General features: G+C 39.5%; 1 protein-coding gene across 1 annotated transcript in view; it reads left to right on the top strand.

Moving 5' to 3' along the window:
- The window catches only part of LOC149194126 (putative LRR receptor-like serine/threonine-protein kinase At1g06840), a 370,173-nt gene that overhangs the window by 212,007 nt on the left and 144,126 nt on the right, over window positions 1-14,040 (top strand). The gene's annotated exons all lie outside the window — the stretch shown is intronic.

Here is a 14,040-nt window from a genome sequence, read left to right as displayed (position 1 = left end):
TCACTAGGTTTTGCTTCGATATCGTGGATGAGCAGGAATCAGAAATTGGATGCTTTAAGCACAACTGAGGCCGAATATATTGCTGCTAGTATGGCCTCCTATGAAGCTATTTGGTTGAGGAAGCTCTCTAGTGAGTTGTTTGGGCATGTGTTGGATACCACCGTGATCTACTGCGACAACCAAAGTGGGATTCTTCTTTCAGAGAATCCCATGTTTCATGACTGCTCCAAGCATATTGATATTAGGTACCACTTTATCCAGGATATGGTACAATGGGGAGCAATAAGGCTCCATCATATTGGGATTGATGATCAGGTCGCAGATATTCTCACGAAGCCCTTGGGGAAGGTCAAATTCTTAACCTTCCGTGAACGACTTGGAGTCGTGGAGAGACCCTCTTATGAGCGTCCCGTTTGAGTTGGATATTGAGCTCCGGGGGCTTGGGGGTACTTCTTGGAGCTATGAGTGACCATAGGGTGAGTGGTTCACCTTCCCCTAGTGGTGCGCTGTGTACAGGGTGAGTGGTTCAGCTTCCCCTGTGATACCCTGTGATGGTTGATATATGCATAGGATGAGTGGTTCACCTTCTCCTATGGCATATGAGCAGGATGAGTGGTTCACTTTCTCCTGCCGATACATTCTATCCATGCAGTCGGGGACTCATGGGAAGTACCTCTCATCTGGCCAATGAGTAGGGAAATGAGGATTGACGCATCATGTACTACCGTACTCCCTATGCTAGGATGTTTAATATTGATATGGGATCAATAGAGACTGATTTCGGGTCAATGGAGAGTGATATGATACACTCTCATTCATTTCTTCTTCATTATTTCTTCATGGTTCAGCAGAGCAGAGTAGAAATGACATGGATGGTATAGATTGACAGATGGAGTTCTCCCTAGTTGAGAGGGAGTGTTAAAATTGGAAACTAGGCCAAACTCCACCTTGGACAACTCATATGATGGAGATGATATTTTTATTGGATTCCTCTTTCCGAGAGGTGAAGGATTGATATAGAGATCATTTCATTTTGACAAGTATAAACGAAATTATGAATTTATTTCTTCTATGGACAAATTGTCAAGGTCGGCCAGAAGTCTAATGTAGGTTCATGAAGCCCAACAGACATGTCTCTTCACCGTCAACGTTGTTTATATATAGAGTCATTTTCCTCATTTGGTCATTCTTCACTCACACATATTTCTCTCTTGGTTAGTACAAATTACAGGGCAACCTATTCTTCTCCACACATGTGGAGGTTCGACTATGATTTCTATGTTGACCGAGTTGCAACCAACTTTGACCAGCATTGATTGGGCAGTGTTGGACTTCGTTTGACTGTGTTTTTTGTGGGAATATCTCTATTTGGGCAAGACACATATTTTGGCACATAAATCGATATTTTCTGGGCTATTTGACCAATGTTGACTACAAGTTTGACCACAGTGTTGACCATCTTTGACTGAGAATTTCAGGATTGTTTTGGGCTGATTTGGACTGTCTTTGGAGGCCGAGTTGACTGGGTTTGACCAATCTGATTTGGAGAAGAATTTCTACTGGTTTGACCAGCATCGAATTTCTGGTTAGGCCATCCTGTTGACTGCAGTTTGACTGGACTTTTTTGATAGTGTTTGGGCAAGTGAATTTTGTATATTGTACTCTCTCTCTGCTGAACTTTTGGAGAATAAGAAGAAGATTTGATCAAAGGGTTTTCCCCACATTGGGGTTTTTCCCTGGCATTCGTCAAATATTGTGTCTTCTTGCCTTGGCTTGACTTCTGCTTATTGTTTATGTTCTATCTGCATTTACTTTCAATGTTAATGTGATTGCTAATATGGAAACTGATATTGGGCTAATAAGAAAAATTGAAGTAAATTGCTCTTAAGCATAGAACATACCATTGTTATCTAAATTAACGAAAGGAGATTTGATTATTAGAATACAATGATTCTGATTGGGTTGGCAGTGCTAATGATGGGAAAAGTTTTTGGAAATACTGAGAAGGGGCTGAATCAATATTTCTTAGCAATTAGTAACTTATTAATATTTTTACAACATTAATTAATCTTCAGCATCAATTCAAAGCATAAACAAGCAATATACAATAGACACCAAAATTTTTAGGTGGAAACCCCTCTGGGACAAAAACCATCGAACGCTTTTCTAATAATTTTATGAGTACATCAAATGCTTCGGCTCCAACTAAAAAGGAAGCCCCAACTTCCTAGTGCTCTAGAAAAGCATTCAATTTTCCAGCTCCAATTAGAAGGACGCTCCAAGGCCTTGGTTTTATCAACTAATGCCCCAAAGGATGCCCCAACACCCTTGCAAGCTCAAGCTTGCCCTAGCACCACCCTACCGCCCTGAACTGTTTTTAGGCTCCAACCTGAAGGTGACTACAACCACCTCCCTAACACCCCCCAACCTCCCTGAAAGTGATAGGAAATCAAATCAACTTTTGTGGGCTCCCATACTAGGGACAATGACCCACTTACAATAAGTGTACTTCTACAAAAATTGTAGGCTTTTGTACCAAGGATAATGACCCACTTACAATGACAGACTGCAGCAAATGATGTAACACTAAAACCCAACCAAAAAAAGCCCTTGCCAAAAGTCTTGGACAATGTAATCGCTATAAGATGATTGGAAGAAACCTTCACTACTACATAATTATTGAAGATGAAACCCTAATTGATGAAGCCTTTGTCAAGATAAGATTTATCCTTACTATAGAGAACCATTACTTTCAATACTGCTCAAATTCTAAAAGCAAATATTGATGGGTTTGCTTGTTCATGAAGTGAATGTACATTCTGCAAGTATGCAAAGTCAAACCTTAACTGTTGCATAAATGAGACCCTATTGCTTTCCAGATTTCACACAACTATCAACCCTTGATGCAAATGTTGTTATCTTACTGCTGGAGCTTCTTTTTTCAAATCTAAACTATGTAATGGCAACCTTTCTCCTGATAAAAACCATTCTTAACATAAATGCTAATTCACTGATTAGTGTTTCTTACATACCTCCATTAAAGACCATTACTACAACTAAACGAATGAGTTGATGCCAGGATCAGCGTAATGGAGGCCGAAAACTTTCCACAGTTGCAACTTCAATCGAATTTAGTGTCTAGGATTTGCATAAGTTGGTTTGATCTGGAGCTATAAGAACTGGCATGTAATTATGCTATACTAAATACCTCTTTGTAATGATAATAAGATCCTCAATAAATATTGGATAGATAGTTGAAAAGATCTCAGAGAACAATACCTGAAGTTTAGTCAATTACAATGTGATTGCTTCAAATTTGCACTAAGATCCTCCACAACATTTGCCAGCGCATCTGATGATCTAACTCTTCTTGCACTTAGGAGGCTGCAAACCTAATGAACTTTAGAACAAACATTTTGCGGAGCCAATTTCAATTTCCTTAAGTAATGGCCGAAACTTTAGAGCTAATAACTTCGCCCACTGCCAAATTTTGCTCTCAATTATTCATAGTCTAGTCTTGGTTTGTTCCAGAATAGTTAGGAAGATCAATTTCTATTCCGCTTGGAAGATCCACCTCGTATAACTAATTCTCTTCCCTCAATCTTCTTCAAGAATAGACTTGAATGATCAAGCAAGAACTCTTCCTAGATAATCTGTAACAAGATTTTAAACGTTGCTCAGAGATCCACTATCATGACCATAAAGATAATGTTAATTTTAGGTATGTTCTATGCTTAGAGCAATTTATTTCAATTTTCACATTTAGCTCAATATCTTTCCCAGATTAGCAATCACATCAGCATTAAAGTAAATTGCAGATAGAACATAAACATAGATAGCAGAAGACAAGCCAAGACAAGAGGACACAAGGTGTGGCACTAGCCACGGACAAACCCCAATGTGGGGAAACCCTTGATCAATTCTTCTTATATGTTCTTAAATAGTTCAGCAGAGAGAGAGAGAGATAGTACATTTACAACAGAAGTCAACACTTTGACTAATATTAAACAAGAGCATAGATCATCTCTAAGTAGATGATACATGAAGTAGCTGAACTCAGTTGAAGACATGCTACTTCAACTGATTCTCCCAGGTGACTCCATCACCCATTCATGCTGTACCCATCATCACTATGTTGGACTTCATTACCATGTTGTACACATGATTGCATTTGCTGTTGTCCCACTGTTTAGCATTGTTGTGCCATGTCATAGCTTGCTGTCCCAAGTACCAAGCTCCAACAAACACCATGTCCCGCTGTACCACTTACCATGTTGTTGTCCCATTGTTTAGCATTGCTAGTGCTGTCCCAATGTGCTTTTGCTGCCACATGTTATTGCTGCTATTATGCTGCCCGTGCATCTTGCTGCACTATCACATTAGTATGCATTCAAACTTCATGGGTCACCTTGCTGTTGCTGCTGTCCCGTTGTGACATCATTGCACTATGCCATTGTATTGCTATCCCACTGTAATATAAGCTGCTGGTAAGAACTTCTTGTGACAATATATAGAATCTCTTCATAAATGAAGAGACCTCTCCAATGACCCAACACAAGTAACCATACTTCTACACTTCTATTTATGGGTAGTGTTTCGGTCACTGGTTAGGGCTCCCACAACCCAACAGTCATGCCCAAAACACCTTAACTTATACGACCTCCTTTCCTCTTCAAGTTATGTGACCCTGTTGTTTGAGGAGGCACCTACAACTCTATGTTTGACCCTCAAAACAACACCTATAGGCCTGCGACCTAATCACAACAGAAGGTCCCTTTACTCAACTGTTACAAGAGATATCCCTGCGTTTTCTTGCCCAGAACAGTCCCAAATTATGGTAGCACTCAGCAAGGTACTTCGACCCTCCTTCCAGCACTGAGTCACCTGAATAACGTCCCTACAACCCCTTGCTGGTCTGACTTCATTACTGTTGCTAGGGCATGATGTAACCCTCCTTGACTGCAACTAGGTATAACTTGTTAAGGCCTCCTCTATAGCTGTGTCTAGGGCTTGTAGTATCCCTCCTTGACTGCGGCTAGGTACAGCTTCTTGAGGCCTCTTCTATAGCTGCGTCTAGGGCTTGTAGTATCCCTCCTTGTCTGCGTCCTCTAGGTTATGCATAGAACCTAGCGCTGTGCTAGGACAGCGGCTAGGGCAGATTGTAACCCTCCTTGATTACTGTGTCTTAGGGCTACTTCCTCCTAGATTTATCTCACACTAAAACCCAAAACAAGTGGAGAGAAATCAAGAGTGAAGTGTGTGAAATGACTCTCAATTCATCTCCTTTTATACTAAAATGTTGAGCACATGTGGGGTTTATTTGGTTGCTTGCCAACCTTTGACGAATTTTCTTATAACACAAATAAATTCATAACTCCATGAATACTTATCGGAATCGGATGATCTTTAGATCAATCCTACACCTCTCGATGAGAGGGATCCAAGAAAAATATCAGCTGCAATAGATAAGATGACCCAAATGGAGTTTGGCCCTAGTTGCCAATTTTAGCACTCCCTCTCAACTAGGGAGAACGCCATCCGCTGATCCATCTGCCATACTGTACTATCTCTGCCATCAGTGCCCTGCACTGCTTTGCTGAACCATGAAGAAGAAGAATTGATCGAGAATGTCTCATACCATTCTCTACTGACTCGAAGTCAGTTCCATATGAAGAGAGTGTGTCATACCACTCTTACTGATCCCAGATCAATGGAGGTCATCCTAACATAGGGAGTACGATAGATACAACGATGCGTCCATCGATAGTACTACTATGGTCCCTAACCCCATTTGCCTACTCATTGGCTAGATGAGAGGTACTTCCCATGAGTCCCAGACTGCATGGGTAGGATGCCTCGACAGGAGAACCACACATCCTGTCCATAAGTCGCCACGGGGTATCACAAGGGAAGGTTGAACCATTCACCCTATACATAGCGCACTATTAGGGGAGGGTGAGTCACCATATGGTCGCTTGTTGCTCCAAGAAGTACCCCAAGCCCCGCAGAGCTCCCAAAGCTCAATGCACACATCATGCAGGACCCTCATAAGAGGGTCTCTCAACGACTCCAAGTCGTTTGGGAAGGTTACAAATTTGACCTTTCCCCTGGGGCTTCGACAGAATGTCTTCGACCTGTACATCAGTGTCAATGTGATGGAGCCTTCTCGTTGATCGATGTACCATATCCCAGATAAGGTAGTATCTTATGTCTACATGCAGGAGCAATTATAGAATACGAGATTCCTCAATAGTCGAATCCCCCTCTGGTTGACACAAAAGATCACGGTGGTATCCATCATGTGTACAAACATTTCATTGAAGAGGTTTCGCAACCAGGCAGATTCACACGAGGTGATACTCATAGCTATGTATTTGGTCTTAGCGGTGCTCAAAGCAACCGTCTTCTGCTTCTTGGTCATCCAGGATATTGAGCAGAACCCAAAGAGAATCAACACTCAAAAGTGCTCTTGAGATCCTCCACACTGCATGCTGAGTTAGCATTCGAATAATCATGCAACTTCATATTTCCGGCAGTGTATCTCAATCCATGAGATATTGTGCCCCGAAGGTATCTGAAAAGATTCTTGGCACGAATCTAGTGAGGCTCAACCAAAATATGAGCCCAACATGCTAATTGCAAAACATATGTCCGGACGGAAGTTCACCAAGAACGTCAATGCGAATGAGTTTATGGAACTCAGAGGCATTTCCCAAATCTAGTCCGGCATGACTACCACATAACTTCTAAAAGTTAAGCTCCATCAAAGTAGTCACGGGCTTGTAGTTCACCATTTCAAATCTGGAATCCAACTCCCTCATACTTTTGCAAATGAGAGGGTCGGCACCTATTAGAAAGAGGTCATTCTCAGAAGGTGCCGATATTGGAGGTCTATCATCTACAACCTTCAAGCTATGGTTTGGATCAACTTCACTCCTAGTGAGTCTCAGCTTCATCAGACAACTATCAATCCTCCCATACTAAGGTCGGGGTGTTTTGTTTCAAGCCATAGCGGCTTTCTTCCACCTGCATATATGAAATTCCCGATCATGAATCTAAAACCCCTCGGGTTGTTCCAAACTTGTGGACCTGCTACATGAGGGGAATGGTCCCCTTTTAAGATTTTCCTTCGATACATCTTGGACATGTACCTTCATGGTCTTCTTGAATTCAGGCATCCCTATCACCATCTAACTCACATCGGGTAGTGTCCCATAATAAGTAGACCTCCGGTGCTATAGATGAGATATGTCAATTGACATGATCCCTAATGGACCATCCTGGAACTTGATACAAATTGCCAACCTTGAACCCATGAGTAAAAACATCTTTGAAAATTCTGTTTTCAAACAGGTACCTTTCCATTAATGAATGCCACCATGAAACCTTTGATCTCCATTGCCGAAATGGCCACCAGGTTCTTCTTGCGATCAGGTACATAAAGAGATTCTTGTAAATGAATCAAGTTACCCTCATTCACTTGAGGGGTAACATTCCCTACACCCTTTTCGGGATAGGTGGCATTGACTCCAAGTATAATCCCACGATTATTTCCATCTCTACCAAATTAGAGAGAACACCCTTCTATCCGATGAAGTGCCTTGAAGCACTACAATCAATAAGCTAGATTCCCAAAGAGTGTGAAGGAGAGGGCCAATACAAGATAATGCTTCTTTAGCTTATCAGAAATAATATTTGATTCTTCATACCTGGGGTTCCTTGCTTTCTTTGAAGAGTCAGCTATTTCCTTGATGACCTACATTAGCTGTCATTCCTTCGATCATTGAAGATGTCCCTAGAATGATTGTCATCTTCATCAAGTGATGTGTCCCTGCTATTTGGACACTCCTTCGCATAATGGCCGAACTTATTGTAAGGCATCTGCTTTTCCTTCTACCCTTAGATCCAGACTTCTCATTGAAGTGATCTTTGGGTAGGCCATCAGAATCTTCCACTGTGCCATTTTGATAATCTTCTCTCCTTCGACTTCGCCCTTGGTGAATTTGACGAGGGATGAGGAACCTGTTGACCACTACGTGTCAACTTATAGCAGTACACCCCCTTTTTCTTCGCAAAAGGGATAGCGCTTGATTGACATGTCCGTGCCATTCGACAGTCATCGTCGACTTGATCAATTTATGTTGTAAACCCAGTCTGCATGTGTGAATTGTAAATAATCTTAGCAGAGGTGAGTCATGTATGTAAATTGCCTAGGTGGACCTAATTTTCTAGTGATAATCTACGTTCCGGAAGGTTTTTTGTCTCACCGATCCATGATCGGCAGAGTTTTCCTTCAGCCTAACCCTAAAGCCGGAATGAATTTTGTCATTAGAATCTTAGACGAATCCTAGTGTGTTGATCTGCTAGATTATATTTGGCCGCAGAACTAGGTGGTCTATGAGGGTCTATGTCAAATGGGTTTTCCCCTTTGAGATGTAAAATTGTAAAAGTCATGATGTAAAGTGTCTTGAGGGTTAGAAAATGTTTTAATCCCCTCATAAGTCCTAAGTCCTAAGTCCTAGGTGATTTTTCCAAAGGCTAAGTTCGAGGATCCAAAAATAAAAATAAAAAAAAATAATTAATTAAAAAATAGATAAAAATAATAATAAATTTTAAAAATTTTAAAAATAATTAAAAAATTTAAAAAAAGTAATAAAATAATAATAAGTCAAATTTTTGAGTAAATAAATGCAGAATTTTATTTTTTTAATATATTAAAATGCATTTAAAAATTCGATGGATGAGATTAAAAGAAATCTTGATCCTCATCGACGGTCGAGATTAGTTTGACATGGATCACTCGAACTAGCTGTTGGGAATTTTTCCTTTAAATAGGGTGTTAGGGGTCATTTGAGATCAGATTGGATCTGAGAGTCTGGTGCTAAAGAAAGCTCTCTTGTAGTTATTTTTTGTGCAATAAAGAAAGACTTTGGGGTTAAAAATCTTGCTGGTGTTACTCTTCTGGAAATGCTGTAAGATCTTTTATTTTTCTGCATAATTTTATTTTCAGTCATTGATTTTAGCTTGATGAAGATTGATTCAGGCACAGGTATCTTGTCTGATCTCTAGGGTTTGAATGATAGTTTAGATTCTGAAATATAATGGCAGGTATCTCCATTTGATCTGGATTTCACTATCGTTTTTTCCCTCTATGTTAATGGTTGATTTTAAGCTGTGCAGGAAATCTTAGTTTTGAGTTTACTGGGCGTTAGGGGAAGTTCTCGGCTGAACCAGCCAACTCCCGGATTGCGTTTTCTGAAAGAGCCCAGCTAGTTTTAATTCCAGGCTTATCATCTGAATTTTTTTATGAATGCATGCAGGGTTTTCTGAAGTATCTCACATTAAAATTAAATTCTGATAATGTTACTGTGATTATTGACAAATCTGGCTGCTTAAGAGTCTTAAATCTGTAAATGCTGTAATTATTTAGCTAATTTAGGGTTTTAGTTTTGTTTCTGGCACATTTTACTTCTGGGTTTTTTGTTTGTTTTTTGCCATTGCAGGTTGCGGGTACAGATTTCAAAATTTTGTGGGGTTTTCAACAGACAATCTGAAGTAGCTGGTTCAAAATTTTAAAAGCCCTGGTAAATCTTAAGAGGGTTTTCCGATCCATGTATTTGCTGTTTGGGGTTTCATTATTCGCGGGAAATTTGTTCGAAATTTCTTTTTATGTGCTGCCCTGGGCCTGCAAAAAATCTTCAGTCTTTTCACTGCTATTTTTCTGCTCAGCTCCTTCAGAACTGTTGCCTCTTTTTTGACCGTCACCTGATCTGCAACGCAGCAGCTTCCTCTTCAATCCACATTCTTAAGCTGCCATCACTCCAGCCGCCGCAAACCTGCACATGCATTCACAACAATAAAACAACAACAATACGCTTAGTTTTTTTTATATATATATTTCATTTAGGTTACGGTAGATTTTTTTTTCAATTTGTATAATCGTAAGTCATTAGATTTCATTTTTTTTAATCTCTGATTTTCATTTGTGTGTTCGTTTTTTTAGGTAGCTTAAATTTTTGTTTTCATGAAATGTGTAAATCTTAAAAATATATATATAAAAATATAAAAAATTTAAAACAAATCACATTCGCTCTTCTGCTGCAGACTTCTTCTGGCACGCCAACCCTTCGCCATTCCACGCAACCTGCAAAATTATTGCCATCTCTAGCATCCCTGCGAAACTCTTCATCGCTGGCCCAAACCTGCGTCAATCCCAGCTCCCACGCAGCCCTTTTCTCCCCAACCTTTTCCACGTTGTTCCTCATTCTGCTGCCCACAGATCCGTGCTCATCGCTGTTATATCTGCACGCTGCAGCAAGCAGAACAAGCTTCAAACCTGCCCGCAGCTTGACCCTCATTCCAGCACCCCTTGTTTCCCGTAAACCTACAACTAAGCAAAACGTAGTTGATTCTTTGACTTTGATTAGTTTATATTTCATATGTATATTACGTTAGGTTTTATGTTTTATTTTATTTTTATTTTGTTTTAGTTTTAGATTTATTTCAATTTTGTTTTAAATGTAGAACTTTTCAAAAAAAAAAAAATTCAATTTTCATGTTTATATATTTAAGCTTTAGAATTAGATTAGATTTTAGTTTAAGTTTAATTTAAGTTTCATTTTTCCATTTTATTTTGGTGAGTTAGTTTCAAATTCGATTTCATTTAGTTTAGAATCTAAATTAAAAAATATATATATAAAAGAATTCCAATTTTCATTTTTGCTATTAGGTGTTAGTAATTTTTTTTTTAATTTGGTTTTTTTTTGTGTTATTTACTTTTATTTAGCTTAGGTTCTAGTCTTAGAATTGGGTATTTTTAAGTTTAGTTTTGTTTTGACTTTGATTTAAAAAAAACAAAAAAAATACCAAAAGCATAAAATGTTTAATTCTTAGGTTTTTAGTTAGTCTTGTTTTAGAATTTAGTTTATATTTAAAAAAAAAAAAAAAATTATAAAAAATTAAAAAAGTCTTTTTTATTTTTTATACTTTAGTTTAGACTAGATTTTATTTAGGATTTTAATTTTGTTCTATTTTGATTTTTTAGCTTAGAATTATATAAAAATGTATAAATTTTTTTTTTGTTTTGAAAAAGCTTAGCTAAAAATTGAAAAATCATTTTGGTGTCTTTTTGTGGTATTTTTCTATAGCTAAATGCACTTAAATGTTCATCTGAAGTCAGCTATGTGAAAGTGGTAACTAGTCAGCATTTAAATTTTATGATCATTTAAAGCATTTAATTTTTCTTGAAGTTTAATTGCTGAATCATCGTTAAGGCATTATGCATTTGTTGAATATCTTACATCGTTTGGGTCATTTGATAATAAGTGATTGTTTTACATGGTTTATACTTCTGCAACATTTAATAAATAATCATTTAATCATTGACTCCATAAGGCACTGGTACATTAATTGCTAAATCAATCAAGTGCTAAATCGCCTTGTTTTGTCTAACAACCCAACTGGTCCACAATTGGTCTTCATTAATCCCAAAGGGTCTACCCCCCTTAGCCGCGGGAGACAGCTTAAACAGAGAGATCGGGGATCAGGAGGACAATCCCCGGTCTGAGCGTTGTCGTGACAATCTGTGCGACAACAGAACCCATTGAGCCTTTTGTCCTTTCCCAATTGTGTTCGGTTATTGCTCTTTCATTCTTGCTTGGGCTTTGTCTTCACCTCAGCTCTCATACCATGTTAATTTTAGTTATGTTCTATGCTTAGAGCAATTTATTTCAATTTTAACAGTTAGCTCAATATCTTTCCTAGATTAGCAATCACATCAACATTAAAGTAAATTGCAGATAGAACATACACATAGATCGCAGAAGACAAGCCAAGACAAGAAGACACAAGATGTGGCGATAGCTAGGGACAAACCCCAATGTGGGGAATCCCTTGATCAATTCTTCTTATATGTTCTTCAATAGTTCAACAGAGAGAGAGAGAGAGAGATAGTATATTTTACAATAGAAGTCAACACTTTGACTAATATTAAATAAGAGCAAAGAGCATCTCTAAGTAGATGATACATGAGGTAGCTGAACTTGGTTGAAGACATGCTACTTCAACTAATTCTCCCAGGTGGCTCGATCACCCATCGTAGTGCTGCACCTCGTCATCATGCTGCACCCATCATCACTATGTTGGACCTCATTACCATGTTGGACACATGATTGCATTTGCTATTGTCCCATTGTTTAGCATTGTTGTTCCATGTCATAGCTTGTTGTCCCAAGTACCAAGCTCCAACAAGCACCATGTCCTGCTGTACCACTTACCATGTTGTTGTCCCATTGTTTAGCATCGCTACTGCTGTCCCAATGTGCTTTTGCTGCCACATGTTATTGCTTCTATTATGCTGCCCATGCATCTTGCTACACTATCACATTAGTATGCATTCAAAGTTCATGGGTCACCTTCTTGTTGCTGCTGTCCCATTGTGACATCATTGCACTATGCCGTTGTATTACTATCTCACTATAATATAAGCTGTTCGTAAGAACTTCTTGTGACAGTATATAGAATCTCCTCATAAATGAAGAGACCTCTCTAATGACCCAACACAAGTAAATATACTTCTGCACTTTTGTTTATGGGCAGTGTTTTGGTCCCTGGTTAGGGCTCCAACAACCCAACAGTCATGCCCAAAACACTTTAACTTATATGAACTCATTTCCTCTTCAAGTTATGTGACCTTGCTGTTTGAGGCACCTACAAGTCTATGTTTGACCCTCAAAACAACACCTATAGTCCTGTGGCCTAGTCACAACAGAAGGTCCCTTTATTCAGCTGTTACAAGAGATATCCTTGTGTTTTCTTGCCCAGAACAGTCCCAAATTATGGCAGCCCTCAGCGAGGTACTTCGGCCCTCCTTCCAGCACTCGGTCACCTGAATAACGTCCCTACAACCCCTCGTTTTTTTGACTTCATTACTGCTCCTAGCGCATGTTGTAACCCTCCTTGACTGCGGCTAGGTAAAGCTTGTTAAGGCCACCTCTATAGCTGTGTCTAGGGCTTGTAGTATCCCTCCTTGACTACGGCTACATACAACTTCTTAAGGCCTCTTCTATAGCTACGTCTAGGGCTTGTAGTATCCCTCCTTCTTGACTGCATCCTCTAGGTTATGCGTAGAACCTAGGGCTGTGATAGGACTGTGGCTAGGGCAGATTGTTACCCTCCTTGACTGTTGCGTCTTAGGGCTACTTCCTCCTAGATTTCTCTCACACTGAAACCCAAAACAAGTGGAGAGAAATCAAGAGTGAAGTGTGTGTGAAATGACTCTCAAGTCATCTCCTTTTATACTAAAACATTGAGCACATGTGGGGTTTATTTGGTTGCTTGCCAACCTTGACGAATTGTCTTATAACACAAACAAATTGATAACTCCATGAATACTTATCGGAATCGGATGATTTTTAGATCAATCCTACACCTCTCGATGAGAGGGATCTAGAAAAATATCAGTTGCCATAGATAAGATGACCCAAATGGAGTTTGGCCTTAGTTGCCAATTTTAACACTCCCTCTCAACTAGGGAGAACTCCATCCGCTGATCCATCTGCCAGACTATACTATCTCTGCCATCAGTGCCCTGCACTACTCTGCTCTGCTCTGTTGAACCATGAAGAAGAAGAATTGATTGAGAATGTCTCATACCATTCTCTATTGACCTCAAGTCAGTTCCATATGAAGAGAGTGTGTCATACCACTTTTTTGATCCTAGATCAATGGAGGTCATCCTAGCATAGGGAGTACGGTAGATACAATGATGTGTCCATCGATAGTACTACTATGGTCCCTAAACCCATTTCCTTACTCAATGGCTCGATGAGAGGTACTTCCCATGAGTCCCAGACTGCATGGGTACGATGCCTCGACAATAGAACCACTCATCCTGTCCATAAGTCGCCACAGGGTATCACAGGGGAAGGTTGAACCATTCACCCTATACACATCGCACTATTAGGGGAGGGAGAGTCACGATATGGTTGCTTGTTGCTCCAAGAAGTATCCCAAGCCCCCCGGAGCTCCCAGAGCTCAATG

The sequence above is a fragment of the Pinus tabuliformis genome, chromosome 2_2 (genome assembly GCF_031772625.1).
Source record: "Pinus tabuliformis cultivar Carrire ecotype Pingquan chromosome 2_2, CPIR1, whole genome shotgun sequence".
NCBI lineage: Eukaryota > Viridiplantae > Streptophyta > Pinopsida > Pinales > Pinaceae > Pinus > Pinus tabuliformis.
Note: the sequence above shows the minus strand (reverse complement) of the source record. Positions and strands in the feature narration are given on the sequence as shown.